This window comes from Tasmannia lanceolata, unplaced genomic scaffold (genome assembly GCF_043159265.1).
Source record: "Tasmannia lanceolata isolate RefF3 unplaced genomic scaffold, GAP_Taslan_0.1 ptg000443l, whole genome shotgun sequence".
Taxonomy (NCBI): Eukaryota; Viridiplantae; Streptophyta; class Magnoliopsida; order Canellales; family Winteraceae; genus Tasmannia; species Tasmannia lanceolata.
In genome coordinates, this window is record NW_027519116.1 from 55,001 (window position 1) to 70,000 (window position 15,000).

Here is a 15,000-nt window from a genome sequence, read left to right on the forward strand (position 1 = left end):
AAAGGAACCCTTGTGCGCATTGGAGGAGGCAAACTACCCAACCAAGCCAGCAGCAACCAAGCCATAGGGTTGCAAACAGACGTGCAACCCAGTACCCACAAGGGCAGGGGTAAGCCGCCGAGCCTAGCAAGGTAGGTGTGCTCCCAAAACCAAACAACGCACACAGGGAGCAAACACGGGCAAACAAGTGACGCCATGGCCTACTCGCCCACCGCCCTCTATATTGCCTAACCTTGGCAACCATGGTCCATTCCCCACTATATGCCATGGCCTTGTGCCCATGGTCTTCACAAGACAGCATCCAAGAGGCCTGAAAGGCCAAGGGAGCCCAACCCAGCAATGCCCAGCCAAGGCCAGGCATTCCAGTGCCTACCCGGGCAAAAACGCCCAAAGCATGCCCCATTCCTTAGCCTATCCAGGCAAAAACGCCCTAAACCAGCCCATTCCAGTGCCTATCCGGGCAAAAACGCCCAAAGCATGCCCATTCCTTAGCCTATCCAGGCAAAAAGGCCCAAAACCAGCACATTCCAGTGCCTATCCGGGCAAAAACGCCCTAAACCTGCGCATTCCAGCGCCCCGCAGCATACCACCCTCCTATAGGGTTTGCGCAACCAACCCGCCTAACCACCAGTGGCAACCAAAGGTGCTGTTAGCGACGACTTCTGAAGACGCAACGAGACGCGACGGGTTTGCGCCCAGACGCGACGGGACGTGCGGGATCTGCGCCCAGCCATGCCTACACCCGCCGACTTGCTGCGGGAGCTGCTCGCCCAAGCATGCCTAGCTTGCGAGGCCTGCGTGCAAGGCTAGTGTGCAAGGCTCGTGGGCAAGGCTAGTGCGCAAGGCTAGTGCCCAAGGTCTGTGTGCAAGGCTAGTGCCCAAGGCTAGTGCGCAAGGCTAGTGCCCAAGGCTAGTGAGCAAGGCCTGTGTGCAAGGCTAGTGTGCAAGGCTTGTACGCAAGGCTAGTGTGCAAGGCTGGTGTGCAAGGCTTGTGGGCAAGGCTGGTGCGCAAGGCTAGTGCCCAAGGGTTGTGTGCAAGGCTAGTGCCCAAGGGTAGTGCGCAAGGCTCGTGCCCAAGGCTAGTGCGCAAGGCTTGTGTGCAAGGCTAGTGCGATGGGCCAGTGCCCAAGGCTTGTGAGCAAGGCTTGTATGCATGGCTTGTGTGCAAGGCTTGTGTGCATGGCTTGTGCGCAAGGCTTGTGTCCAAGGCTTTTGTGCAAGGCTCGTGCGCAAGGCTAGTGTGCAAGGCTTGTGCGCATTGGCAGGTAGCCCACCACCATGCACGATCCAAATGCCACTCAAGCGACAACACGGTGCCAAGCCGGGCATGGTGTGCACTCAAAACCAATCAACGGACAGAGGTCATGCGTCATGGGGGGGATCTAGCAAGGCCATGGGGAAGGTCATGGAGGACCTTGGAAGCAAGCGCAAGACGAGAGCGAATCGAACAAGGGGCCAGGACGGGGCCTTGTGCCCATGGTCTTCGCAAGACTGCGTCCAAGGCGCCCGAAAGCCCAAGGGAACCCAAACCCGGCCGACACTTGCAATCGCACATGCTCTCTGCAACACACCATCAATGCCGCCCAACGGGGCCAGCACGAGCAGTCATCCGCGGTCCCCTGGCCCTGCGCACGTTTGTCTTTGAAACCGAGCATCAATGCCACAGAAAGTGCTGGGGCGCCAGCTGGAGCCATCATCCGCGTTGCCATGGCTCGCTTGGCCTTGGCTTGCCAGTCCCCGACACGAGCAATCGCGCATTTTCTTTGCAACCGACCATCAATGCCGCCCAACGAGGCCAGCACGAGCAGTCATCCGCGGTCCCCTGGTCCTGCGCACGTTTGTCTTTGAAACCGAGCATCAATGCCACAGAAAGTGCCGGGGCGCCAGCTGGAGCCATCATCCGCGTTGCCATGGCTCGCTTGGCCTTGGCTTGCCAGTCCCCGACACGAGCAATCGCGCATTTTCTTTGCAACCGACCATCAATGCCGCCCAACGAGGCCAGCACGAGCAGTCATCCGCGGTCCCCTGGCCCTGCGCACGTTTGTCTTTGAAACCGAGCATCAATGCCACAGAAAGTGCCGGGGCGCCAGCTGGAGCCATAATCCGCGTTGCCATGGCTCGCTTGGCCTTGGCTTGCCAGTCCCCGACAGGAGCAATCGCGCATTTTCTTTGCAACCGACCATCAATGCTGCCCAACGAGGCCAGCACGAGCAGTCATCCGCGGTCCCCTGGCCCTGCGCACGTTTGTCTTTGAAACCGAGCATCAATGCCACAGAAAGTGCCGGGGCGCCAGCTGGAGCCATCATCCGCGTTGCCATGGCTCGCTTGGCCTTGGCTTGCCAGTCCCCGACACGAGCAATCGCGCATTTTCTTTGCAACCGACCATCAATGCCGCCCAACGAGGCCAGCACAAGCAGTCATCCGCGGTCCCCTGGCCCTGCGCACGTTTGTCTTTGAAACCGAGCATCAATGCCACAGAAAGTGCCCGGGCGCCAGCTGGAGCCATCATCCGACGTGCCATGGCTTTGGTCCCATGGTCTTCGCAACCGAGCATTCGTGACACCCGACGGGGCCAGGACACCAACCCTTCCGACACGAGCATTCGCGCATGTTCTTTGGCCACACAACGACGCCAGCACGAGCAAAATCATCAGCGGTGCGGTGGCCTTGCACGGCCTTTTGTCTTTGGAACCAACCATCAGTGCCACGGGAAGTGCCGGAGTCCCGGCATCCGCGGTGCCAAGTCATTGCGCCCTTGGTCTCTGCAGCGGGGCATGCCGGGCACTCCCAACCATTGCAAGCAAGCAAGAAAGAAAGTAAGTAAGTAAGTAAGTATTACATATAGGGGCGGGACATGCGGGGAGTTCTGCGAAACGTGCACTACGGGGCACACGCGTACCTACCGGGGCATACCGACCCCTATTGGGGCACACGTGTGCATATCGGGGCATACCGGGCCTATCAGGGCACACGCGTACATACCGGGGCATACCGAGCCCTACTGGGGCACACGTGCGCATATCGGGGCGTACCAAGCCTATCGGGGCATTCGCATGTATCCCAAGGCATACCGAGTCTATCCGGGCATACGCGTTCATACCGGGGCGTAACGGGCCTATCGGGGCATACTTGGGCATATCCGGGCAAAAAATGCCCAAAACTTGCGCAACCTTGGCAACCGTGGTCCATTCCTCACTATATGCCATGGCCTTGTGCCCATGGTCTTCACAAGACAGCATCCAAGGCGCCTGAAAGGCCAAGGGAGCCCAACCCAGCAATGCCCAGCCAAGGCCAGGCATTCCAGTGCCTGCCCGGGCAAAAACGCCCAAAGCATGCCCCATTCCTTAGCCTATCCAGGCAAAAACGCCCAAAACCAGCCCATTCCAGTGCCTATCCGGGCAAAAACGCCCAAAGCATGCCCATTCCTTAGCCTGTCCAGGCAAAAACGCCCAAAACCAGCACATTCCAGTGCCTATCCGGGCAAAAACGCCCTAAACCTGCGCATTCCAGCGCCCCGCAGCATGCCACCCTCCTATAGGGTTTGCGCAACCAACCCGCCTAACCACCAGTGGCAACCAAAGGTGCTGTTAGCGACGACTTCTGAAGACGCAACGAGACGCGACGGGTTTGCGCCCAGACGCGACGAGACGATGCGGGATCTGCGCCCAACCATGCCTACACCCGCCGACTTGTTGCGGGAGCTGCTTGCCCAAGCATGCCTAGCGTGCAAGGCCTGCGTGCCCAAGGTCTGTGTGCAAGGCTAGTGCCCAAGGCTAGTGCGCAAGGCTAGTGCCCAAGGCTAGTGAGCAAGGCCTGGGTGCAAGGCTAGTGTGCAAGGCTTGTATGCAAGGCTAGTGTGCAAGGCTGCTGTGCAAGGCTTGTGGGCAAGGCTGGTGCGCAAGGCTAGTGCCCAAGGGTTGTGTGCAAGGCTAGTGCCCAAGGCTAGTGCGCAAGGCTCGTGCCCAAGGCTAGTTCGCAAGGCTTGTGTGCAAGGCTAGTGCGATGGGCCAGTGCCCAAGGCTTGTGAGCAAGGCTTGTATGCATGGCTTGTGCGCAAGGCTTGTGTCCAAGGCTTTTGTGCAAGGCTCGTGCGCAAGGCTAGTGTGCAAGGCTTGTGCGCATTGGCAGGTAGCCCACCACCATGCACGATCCAAATGCCACTCACGCGACAACACGGTGCCAAGCCGGGCATGGTGTGCACTCAAAACCAATCAACGGACAGAGGTCATGCGTCATGGGGGGGATCTAGCAAGGCCATGGGGAAGGTCATGGAGGACCTTGGAAGCAAGCGCAAGACGAGAGCGAATCGAACAAGGGGCCAGGACGGGGCCTTGTGCCCATGGTCTTCGCAAGACTGCGTCCAAGGCGCCCGAAAGCCCAAGGGAACCCAAACCCGGCCGACACTTGCAATCGCACATGCTCTCTGCAACACACCATCAATGCCGCCCAACGGGGCCAGCACGAGCAGTCATCCGCGGTCCCCTGGCCCTGCGCACGTTTGTCTTTGAAACCGAGCATCAATGCCACAGAAAGTGCCGGGGCGCCAGCTGGAGCCATCATCCGCGTTGCCATGGCTCGCTTGGCCTTGGCTTGCCAGGCCCCGACAGGAGCAATCGCGCATTTTCTTTGCAACCGACCATCAATGCCGCCCAACGGGGCCAGCACGAGCAGTCATCCGCGGTCCCCTGGCCCTGCGCACGTTTGTCTTTGAAACCGAGCATCAATGCCACAGAAAGTGCCGGGGCGCCAGCTGGAGCCATCATCCGCGTTGCCATGGCTCGCTTGGCCTTGGCTTGCCAGTCCCCGACACGAGCAATCGCGCATTTTCTTTGCAACCGACCATCAATGCCGCCCAACGAGGCCAGCACGAGCAGTCATCCGCGGTCCCCTGGCCCTGCGCACGTTTGTCTTTGAAACCGAGCATCAATGCCACAGAAAGTGCCCGGGCTCCAGCTGGAGCCATCATCCGACGTGCCATGGCTTTGGTCCCATGGTCTTCGCAACCGAGCATTCGTGACACCCGACGGGGCCAGGACACCAACCCTTCCGACACGAGCATTCGCGCATGTTCTTTGGCCACACAACGGCGCCAGCACGAGCAAAATCATCAGCGGTGCGGTGGCCTTGCACGGCCTTTTGTCTTTGGAACCAACCATCAGTGCCACGGGAAGTGCCGGAGTCCCGGCATCCGCGGTGCCAAGTCATTGCGCCCTTGGTCTCTGCAGCGGGGCATGCCGGGCACTCCCAACCATTGCAAGCAAGCAAGAAAGAAACTAAGTAAGTAAGTAAGTATTACATATAGGGGCGGGACATGCGGGGAGTTCTGCGAAACGTGCACTACGGGGCACACGCGTACCTACCGGGGCATACAGACCCCTATTGGGGCACACGTGTGCATATCGGGGCATACCGGGCCTATCAGGGCACACGCGTACATACCGGGGCATACCGAGCCCTACTGGGGCACACGTGCGCATATCGGGGCGTACCAAGCCTATCGGGGCATTCGCATGTATCCCAAGGCATACCGAGTCTATCCGGGCATACGCGTTCATACCGGGGCGTAACGGGCCTATCGGGGCATACTTGGGCATATCCGGGCAAAAAATGCCCAAAACTTGCGCAACCTTGGCAACCGTGGTCCATTCCTCACTATATGCCATGGCCTTGTGCCCATGGTCTTCACAAGACAGCATCCAAGGCGCCTGAAAGGCCAAGGGAGCCCAACCCAGCAATGCCCAGCCAAGGCCAGGCATTCCAGTGCCTGCCCGGGCAAAAACGCCCAAAGCATGCCCCATTCCTTAGCCTATCCAGGCAAAAACGCCCAAAACCAGCCCATTCCAGTGCCTATCCGGGCAAAAACGCCCAAAGCATGCCCATTCCTTAGCCTGTCCAGGCAAAAACGCCCAAAACCAGCACATTCCAGTGCCTATCCGGGCAAAAACGCCCTAAACCTGCGCATTCCAGCGCCCCGCAGCATGCCACCCTCCTATAGGGTTTGCGCAACCAACCCGCCTAACCACCAGTGGCAACCAAAGGTGCTGTTAGCGACGACTTCTGAAGACGCAACGAGACGCGACGGGTTTGCGCCCAGACGCGACGAGACGATGCGGGATCTGCGCCCAACCATGCCTACACCCGCCGACTTGTTGCGGGAGCTGCTTGCCCAAGCATGCCTAGCGTGCAAGGCCTGCGTGCCCAAGGTCTGTGTGCAAGGCTAGTGCCCAAGGCTAGTCCGCAAGGCTAGTGCCCAAGGCTAGTGAGCAAGGCCTGGGTGCAAGGCTAGTGTGCAAGGCTTGTATGCAAGGCTAGTGTGCAAGGCTGCTGTGCAAGGCTTGTGGGCAAGGCTGGTGCGCAAGGCTAGTGCCCAAGGGTTGTGTGCAAGGCTAGTGCCCAAGGCTAGTGCGCAAGGCTCGTGCCCAAGGCTTGTTCGCAAGGCTTGTGTGCAAGGCTAGTGCGATGGGCCAGTGCCCAAGGCTTGTGAGCAAGGCTTGTATGCATGGCTTGTGCGCAAGGCTTGTGTCCAAGGCTTTTGTGCAAGGCTCGTGCGCAAGGCTAGTGTGCAAGGCTTGTGCGCATTGGCAGGTAGCCCACCACCATGCACGATCCAAATGCCACTCACGCGACAACACGGTGCCAAGCCGGGCATGGTGTGCACTCAAAACCAATCAACGGACAGAGGTCATGCGTCATGGGGGGGATCTAGCAAGGCCATGGGGAAGGTCATGGAGGACCTTGGAAGCAAGCGCAAGACGAGAGCGAATCGAACAAGGGGCCAGGACGGGGCCTTGTGCCCATGGTCTTCGCAAGACTGCGTCCAAGGCGCCCGAAAGCCCAAGGGAACCCAAACCCGGCCGACACTTGCAATCGCACATGCTCTCTGCAACACACCATCAATGCCGCCCAACGGGGCCAGCACGAGCAGTCATCCGCGGTCCCCTGGCCCTGCGCACGTTTGTCTTTGAAACCGAGCATCAATGCCACAGAAAGTGCCGGGGCGCCAGCTGGAGCCATCATCCGCGTTGCCATGGCTCGCTTGGCCTTGGCTTGCCAGGCCCCGACAGGAGCAATCGCGCATTTTCTTTGCAACCGACCATCAATGCCGCCCAACGGGGCCAGCACGAGCAGTCATCCGCGGTCCCCTGGCCCTGCGCACGTTTGTCTTTGAAACCGAGCATCAATGCCACAGAAAGTGCCGGGGCGCCAGCTGGAGCCATCATCCGCGTTGCCATGGCTCGCTTGGCCTTGGCTTGCCAGGCCCCGACAGGAGCAATCGCGCATTTTCTTTGCAACCGACCATCAATGCCGCCCAACGGGGCCAGCACGAGCAGTCATCCGCGGTCCCCTGGCCCTGCGCACGTTTGTCTTTGAAACCGAGCATCAATGCCACAGAAAGTGCCGGGGCGCCAGCTGGAGCCATCATCCGCGTTGCCATGGCTCGCTTGGCCTTGGCTTGCCAGTCCCCGACAGGAGCAATCGCGCATTTTCTTTGCAACCGACCATCAATGCTGCCCAACGAGGCCAGCACGAGCAGTCATCCGCGGTCCCCTGGCCCTGCGCATGTTTGTCTTTGAAACCGAGCATCAATGCCACAGAAAGTGCCGGGGCGCCAGCTGGAGCCATCATCCGACGTGCCATGGCTTTGGTCCCATGGTCTTCGCAACCGAGCATTCGTGACACCCGACGGGGCCAAGACACCAACCCTTCCGACAGGAGCATTCGCGCATGTTCTTTGGCCACACAACGGCGCCAGCACGAGCAAAATCATCAGCGGTGCGGTGGCCTTGCACGGCCTTTTGTCTTTGGAACCAACCATCAGTGCCACGGGAAGTGCCGGAGTCCCGGCATCCGCGGTGCCAAGTCATTGCGCCCTTGGTCTCTGCAGCGGGGCATGCCGGGCACTCCCAACCATTGCAAGCAAGCAAGAAAGAAAGTAAGTAAGTAAGTAAGTATTACATATAGGGGCGGGACATGCGGGGAGTTCTGCGAAACGTGCACTACGGGGCACACGCGTACCTACCGGGGCATACAGACCCCTATTGGGGCACACGTGTGCATATCGGGGCATACCGGGCCTATCAGGGCACACGCGTACATACCGGGGCATACCGAGCCCTACTGGGGCACACGTGCGCATATCGGGGCGTACCAAGCCTATCGGGGCATTCGCATGTATCCCAAGGCATACCGAGTCTATCCGGGCATACGCGTTCATACCGGGGCGTAACGGGCCTATCGGGGCATACTTGGGCATATCCGGGCAAAAAATGCCCAAAACTTGCGCAACCTTGGCAACCGTGGTCCATTCCTCACTATATGCCATGGCCTTGTGCCCATGGTCTTCACAAGACAGCATCCAAGGCGCCTGAAAGGCCAAGGGAGCCCAACCCAGCAATGCCCAGCCAAGGCCAGGCATTCCAGTGCCTGCCCGGGCAAAAACGCCCAAAGCATGCCCCATTCCTTAGCCTATCCAGGCAAAAACGCCCAAAACCAGCCCATTCCAGTGCCTATCCGGGCAAAAACGCCCAAAGCATGCCCATTCCTTAGCCTGTCCAGGCAAAAACGCCCAAAACCAGCACATTCCAGTGCCTATCCGGGCAAAAACGCCCTAAACCTGCGCATTCCAGCGCCCCGCAGCATGCCACCCTCCTATAGGGTTTGCGCAACCAACCCGCCTAACCACCAGTGGCAACCAAAGGTGCTGTTAGCGACGACTTCTGAAGACGCAACGAGACGCGACGGGTTTGCGCCCAGACGCGACGAGACGATGCGGGATCTGCGCCCAACCATGCCTACACCCGCCGACTTGTTGCGGGAGCTGCTTGCCCAAGCATGCCTAGCGTGCAAGGCCTGCGTGCCCAAGGTCTGTGTGCAAGGCTAGTGCCCAAGGCTAGTGCGCAAGGCTAGTGCCCAAGGCTAGTGAGCAAGGCCTGGGTGCAAGGCTAGTGTGCAAGGCTTGTATGCAAGGCTAGTGTGCAAGGCTGCTGTGCAAGGCTTGTGGGCAAGGCTGGTGCGCAAGGCTAGTGCCCAAGGGTTGTGTGCAAGGCTAGTGCCCAAGGCTAGTGCGCAAGGCTCGTGCCCAAGGCTAGTTCGCAAGGCTTGTGTGCAAGGCTAGTGCGATGGGCCAGTGCCCAAGGCTTGTGAGCAAGGCTTGTATGCATGGCTTGTGCGCAAGGCTTGTGTCCAAGGCTTTTGTGCAAGGCTCGTGCGCAAGGCTAGTGTGCAAGGCTTGTGCGCATTGGCAGGTAGCCCACCACCATGCACGATCCAAATGCCACTCACGCGACAACACGGTGCCAAGCCGGGCATGGTGTGCACTCAAAACCAATCAACGGACAGAGGTCATGCGTCATGGGGGGGATCTAGCAAGGCCATGGGGAAGGTCATGGAGGACCTTGGAAGCAAGCGCAAGACGAGAGCGAATCGAACAAGGGGCCAGGACGGGGCCTTGTGCCCATGGTCTTCGCAAGACTGCGTCCAAGGCGCCCGAAAGCCCAAGGGAACCCAAACCCGGCCGACACTTGCAATCGCACATGCTCTCTGCAACACACCATCAATGCCGCCCAACGGGGCCAGCACGAGCAGTCATCCGCGGTCCCCTGGCCCTGCGCACGTTTGTCTTTGAAACCGAGCATCAATGCCACAGAAAGTGCCGGGGCGCCAGCTGGAGCCATCATCCGCGTTGCCATGGCTCGCTTGGCCTTGGCTTGCCAGGCCCCGACAGGAGCAATCGCGCATTTTCTTTGCAACCGACCATCAATGCCGCCCAACGGGGCCAGCACGAGCAGTCATCCGCGGTCCCCTGGCCCTGCGCACGTTTGTCTTTGAAACCGAGCATCAATGCCACAGAAAGTGCCGGGGCGCCAGCTGGAGCCATCATCCGCGTTGCCATGGCTCGCTTGGCCTTGGCTTGCCAGTCCCCGACACGAGCAATCGCGCATTTTCTTTGCAACCGACCATCAATGCCGCCCAACGAGGCCAGCACGAGCAGTCATCCGCGGTCCCCTGGCCCTGCGCACGTTTGTCTTTGAAACCGAGCATCAATGCCACAGAAAGTGCCCGGGCTCCAGCTGGAGCCATCATCCGACGTGCCATGGCTTTGGTCCCATGGTCTTCGCAACCGAGCATTCGTGACACCCGACGGGGCCAGGACACCAACCCTTCCGACACGAGCATTCGCGCATGTTCTTTGGCCACACAACGGCGCCAGCACGAGCAAAATCATCAGCGGTGCGGTGGCCTTGCACGGCCTTTTGTCTTTGGAACCAACCATCAGTGCCACGGGAAGTGCCGGAGTCCCGGCATCCGCGGTGCCAAGTCATTGCGCCCTTGGTCTCTGCAGCGGGGCATGCCGGGCACTCCCAACCATTGCAAGCAAGCAAGAAAGAAACTAAGTAAGTAAGTAAGTATTACATATAGGGGCGGGACATGCGGGGAGTTCTGCGAAACGTGCACTACGGGGCACACGCGTACCTACCGGGGCATACAGACCCCTATTGGGGCACACGTGTGCATATCGGGGCATACCGGGCCTATCAGGGCACACGCGTACATACCGGGGCATACCGAGCCCTACTGGGGCACACGTGCGCATATCGGGGCGTACCAAGCCTATCGGGGCATTCGCATGTATCCCAAGGCATACCGAGTCTATCCGGGCATACGCGTTCATACCGGGGCGTAACGGGCCTATCGGGGCATACTTGGGCATATCCGGGCAAAAAATGCCCAAAACTTGCGCAACCTTGGCAACCGTGGTCCATTCCTCACTATATGCCATGGCCTTGTGCCCATGGTCTTCACAAGACAGCATCCAAGGCGCCTGAAAGGCCAAGGGAGCCCAACCCAGCAATGCCCAGCCAAGGCCAGGCATTCCAGTGCCTGCCCGGGCAAAAACGCCCAAAGCATGCCCCATTCCTTAGCCTATCCAGGCAAAAACGCCCAAAACCAGCCCATTCCAGTGCCTATCCGGGCAAAAACGCCCAAAGCATGCCCATTCCTTAGCCTGTCCAGGCAAAAACGCCCAAAACCAGCACATTCCAGTGCCTATCCGGGCAAAAACGCCCTAAACCTGCGCATTCCAGCGCCCCGCAGCATGCCACCCTCCTATAGGGTTTGCGCAACCAACCCGCCTAACCACCAGTGGCAACCAAAGGTGCTGTTAGCGACGACTTCTGAAGACGCAACGAGACGCGACGGGTTTGCGCCCAGACGCGACGAGACGATGCGGGATCTGCGCCCAACCATGCCTACACCCGCCGACTTGTTGCGGGAGCTGCTTGCCCAAGCATGCCTAGCGTGCAAGGCCTGCGTGCCCAAGGTCTGTGTGCAAGGCTAGTGCCCAAGGCTAGTCCGCAAGGCTAGTGCCCAAGGCTAGTGAGCAAGGCCTGGGTGCAAGGCTAGTGTGCAAGGCTTGTATGCAAGGCTAGTGTGCAAGGCTGCTGTGCAAGGCTTGTGGGCAAGGCTGGTGCGCAAGGCTAGTGCCCAAGGGTTGTGTGCAAGGCTAGTGCCCAAGGCTAGTGCGCAAGGCTCGTGCCCAAGGCTAGTTCGCAAGGCTTGTGTGCAAGGCTAGTGCGATGGGCCAGTGCCCAAGGCTTGTGAGCAAGGCTTGTATGCATGGCTTGTGCGCAAGGCTTGTGTCCAAGGCTTTTGTGCAAGGCTCGTGCGCAAGGCTAGTGTGCAAGGCTTGTGCGCATTGGCAGGTAGCCCACCACCATGCACGATCCAAATGCCACTCACGCGACAACACGGTGCCAAGCCGGGCATGGTGTGCACTCAAAACCAATCAACGGACAGAGGTCATGCGTCTTGGGGGGGATCTAGCAAGGCCATGGGGAAGGTCATGGAGGACCTTGGAAGCAAGCGCAAGACGAGAGCGAATCGAACAAGGGGCCAGGACGGGGCCTTGTGCCCATGGTCTTCGCAAGACTGCGTCCAAGGCGCCCGAAAGCCCAAGGGAACCCAAACCCGGCCGACACTTGCAATCGCACATGCTCTCAGCAAAACACCATCAATGCTGCCCAACGGGGCCAGCACGAGCAGTCATCCGCGGTCCCCTGGCCCTGCGCACGTTTGTCTTTGAAACCGAGCATCAATGCCACAGAAAGTGCCGGGGCGCCAGCTGGAGCCATCATCCGCGTTGCCATGGCTCGCTTGGCCTTGGCTTGCCAGTCCCCGACACGAGCAATCGCCCATTTTCTTTGCAACCGACCATCAATGCCGCCCAACGAGGCCAGCACGAGCAGTCATCCGCGGTCCCCTGGTCCTGCGCACGTTTGTCTTTGAAACCGAGCATCAATGCCACAGAAAGTGCCGGGGCGCCAGCTGGAGCCATCATCCGCGTTGCCATGGCTCGCTTGGCCTTGGCTTGCCAGTCCCCGACAGGAGCAATCGCGCATTTTCTTTGCAACCGACCATCAATGCTGCCCAACGAGGCCAGCACGAGCAGTCATCCGCGGTCCCCTGGCCCTGCGCACGTTTGTCTTTGAAACCGAGCATCAATGCCACAGAAAGTGCCGGGGCGCCAGCTGGAGCCATCATCCGCGTTGCCATGGCTCGCTTGGCCTTGGCTTGCCAGTCCCCGACACGAGCAATCGCGCATTTTCTTTGCAACCGACCATCAATGCCGCCCAACGAGGCCAGCACGAGCAGTCATCCGCGGTCCCCTGGCCCTGCGCACGTTTGTCTTTGAAACCGAGCATCAATGCCACAGAAAGTGCCCGGGCTCCAGCTGGAGCCATCATCCGACGTGCCATGGCTTTGGTCCCATGGTCTTCGCAACCGAGCATTCGTGACACCCGACGGGGCCAGGACACCAACCCTTCCGACACGAGCATTCGCGCATGTTCTTTGGCCACACAACGGCGCCAGCACGAGCAGAATCATCAGCGGTGCGGTGGCCTTGCACGGCCTTTTGTCTTTGGAACCAACCATCAGTGCCACGGGAAGTGCCGGAGTCCCGGCATCCGCGGTGCCAAGTCATTGCGCCCTTGGTCTCTGCAGCGGGGCATGCCGGGCACTCCCAACCATTGCAAGCAAGCAAGAAAGAAAGTAAGTAAGTAAGTAAGTATTACATATAGGGGCGGGACATGCGGGGAGTTCTGCGAAACGTGCACTACGGGGCACACGCGTACCTACCGGGGCATACCGACCCCTATTGGGGCACACGTGTGCATATCGGGGCATACCGGGCCTATCAGGGCACACGCGTACATACCGGGGCATACCGAGCCCTACTGGGGCACACGTGCGCATATCGGGGCGTACCAAGCCTATCGGGGCATTCGCATGTATCCCAAGGCATACCGAGTCTATCCGGGCATACGCGTTCATACCGGGGCGTAACGGGCCTATCGGGGCATACTTGGGCATATCCGGGCAAAAAATGCCCAAAACTTGCGCAACCTTGGCAACCGTGGTCCATTCCTCACTATATGCCATGGCCTTGTGCCCATGGTCTTCACAAGACAGCATCCAAGGCGCCTGAAAGGCCAAGGGAGCCCAACCCAGCAATGCCCAGCCAAGGCCAGGCATTCCAGTGCCTGCCCGGGCAAAAACGCCCAAAGCATGCCCCATTCCTTAGCCTATCCAGGCAAAAACGCCCAAAACCAGCCCATTCCAGTGCCTATCCGGGCAAAAACGCCCAAAGCATGCCCATTCCTTAGCCTGTCCAGGCAAAAACGCCCAAAACCAGCACATTCCAGTGCCTATCCGGGCAAAAACGCCCTAAACCTGCGCATTCCAGCGCCCCGCAGCATGCCACCCTCCTATAGGGTTTGCGCAACCAACCCGCCTAACCACCAGTGGCAACCAAAGGTGCTGTTAGCGACGACTTCTGAAGACGCAACGAGACGCGACGGGTTTGCGCCCAGACGCGACGAGACGATGCGGGATCTGCGCCCAACCATGCCTACACCCGCCGACTTGTTGCGGGAGCTGCTTGCCCAAGCATGCCTAGCGTGCAAGGCCTGCGTGCCCAAGGTCTGTGTGCAAGGCTAGTGCCCAAGGCTAGTGCGCAAGGCTAGTGCCCAAGGCTAGTGAGCAAGGCCTGGGTGCAAGGCTAGTGTGCAAGGCTTGTATGCAAGGCTAGTGTGCAAGGCTGCTGTGCAAGGCTTGTGGGCAAGGCTGGTGCGCAAGGCTAGTGCCCAAGGGTTGTGTGCAAGGCTAGTGCCCAAGGCTAGTGCGCAAGGCTCGTGCCCAAGGCTAGTTCGCAAGGCTTGTGTGCAATGCTAGTGCGATGGGCCAGTGCCCAAGGCTTGTGAGCAAGGCTTGTATGCATGGCTTGTGCGCAAGGCTTGTGTCCAAGGCTTTTGTGCAAGGCTCGTGCGCAAGGCTAGTGTGCAAGGCTTGTGCGCATTGGCAGGTAGCCCACCACCATGCACGATCCAAATGCCACTCACGCGACAACACGGTGCCAAGCCGGGCATGGTGTGCACTCAAAACCAATCAACGGACAGAGGTCATGCGTCATGGGGGGGATCTAGCAAGGCCATGGGGAAGGTCATGGAGGACCTTGGAAGCAAGCGCAAGACGAGAGCGAATCGAACAAGGGGCCAGGACGGGGCCTTGTGCCCATGGTCTTCGCAAGACTGCGTCCAAGGCGCCCGAAAGCCCAAGGGAACCCAAACCCGGCCGACACTTGCAATCGCACATGCTCTCTGCAACACACCATCAATGCCGCCCAACGGGGCCAGCACGAGCAGTCATCCGCGGTCCCCTGGCCCTGCGCACGTTTGTCTTTGAAACCGAGCATCAATGCCACAGAAAGTGCCGGGGCGCCAGCTGGAGCCATCATCCGCGTTGCCATGGCTCGCTTGGCCTTGGCTTGCCAGGCCCCGACAGGAGCAATCGCGCATTTTCTTTGCAACCGACCATCAATGCCGCCCAACGGGGCCAGCACGAGCAGTCATCCGCGGTCCCCTGGCCCTGCGCACGTTTGTCTTTGAAACCGAGCATCAATGCCACAGAAAGTGCCGGGGCGCCAGCTGGAGCCATCATCCG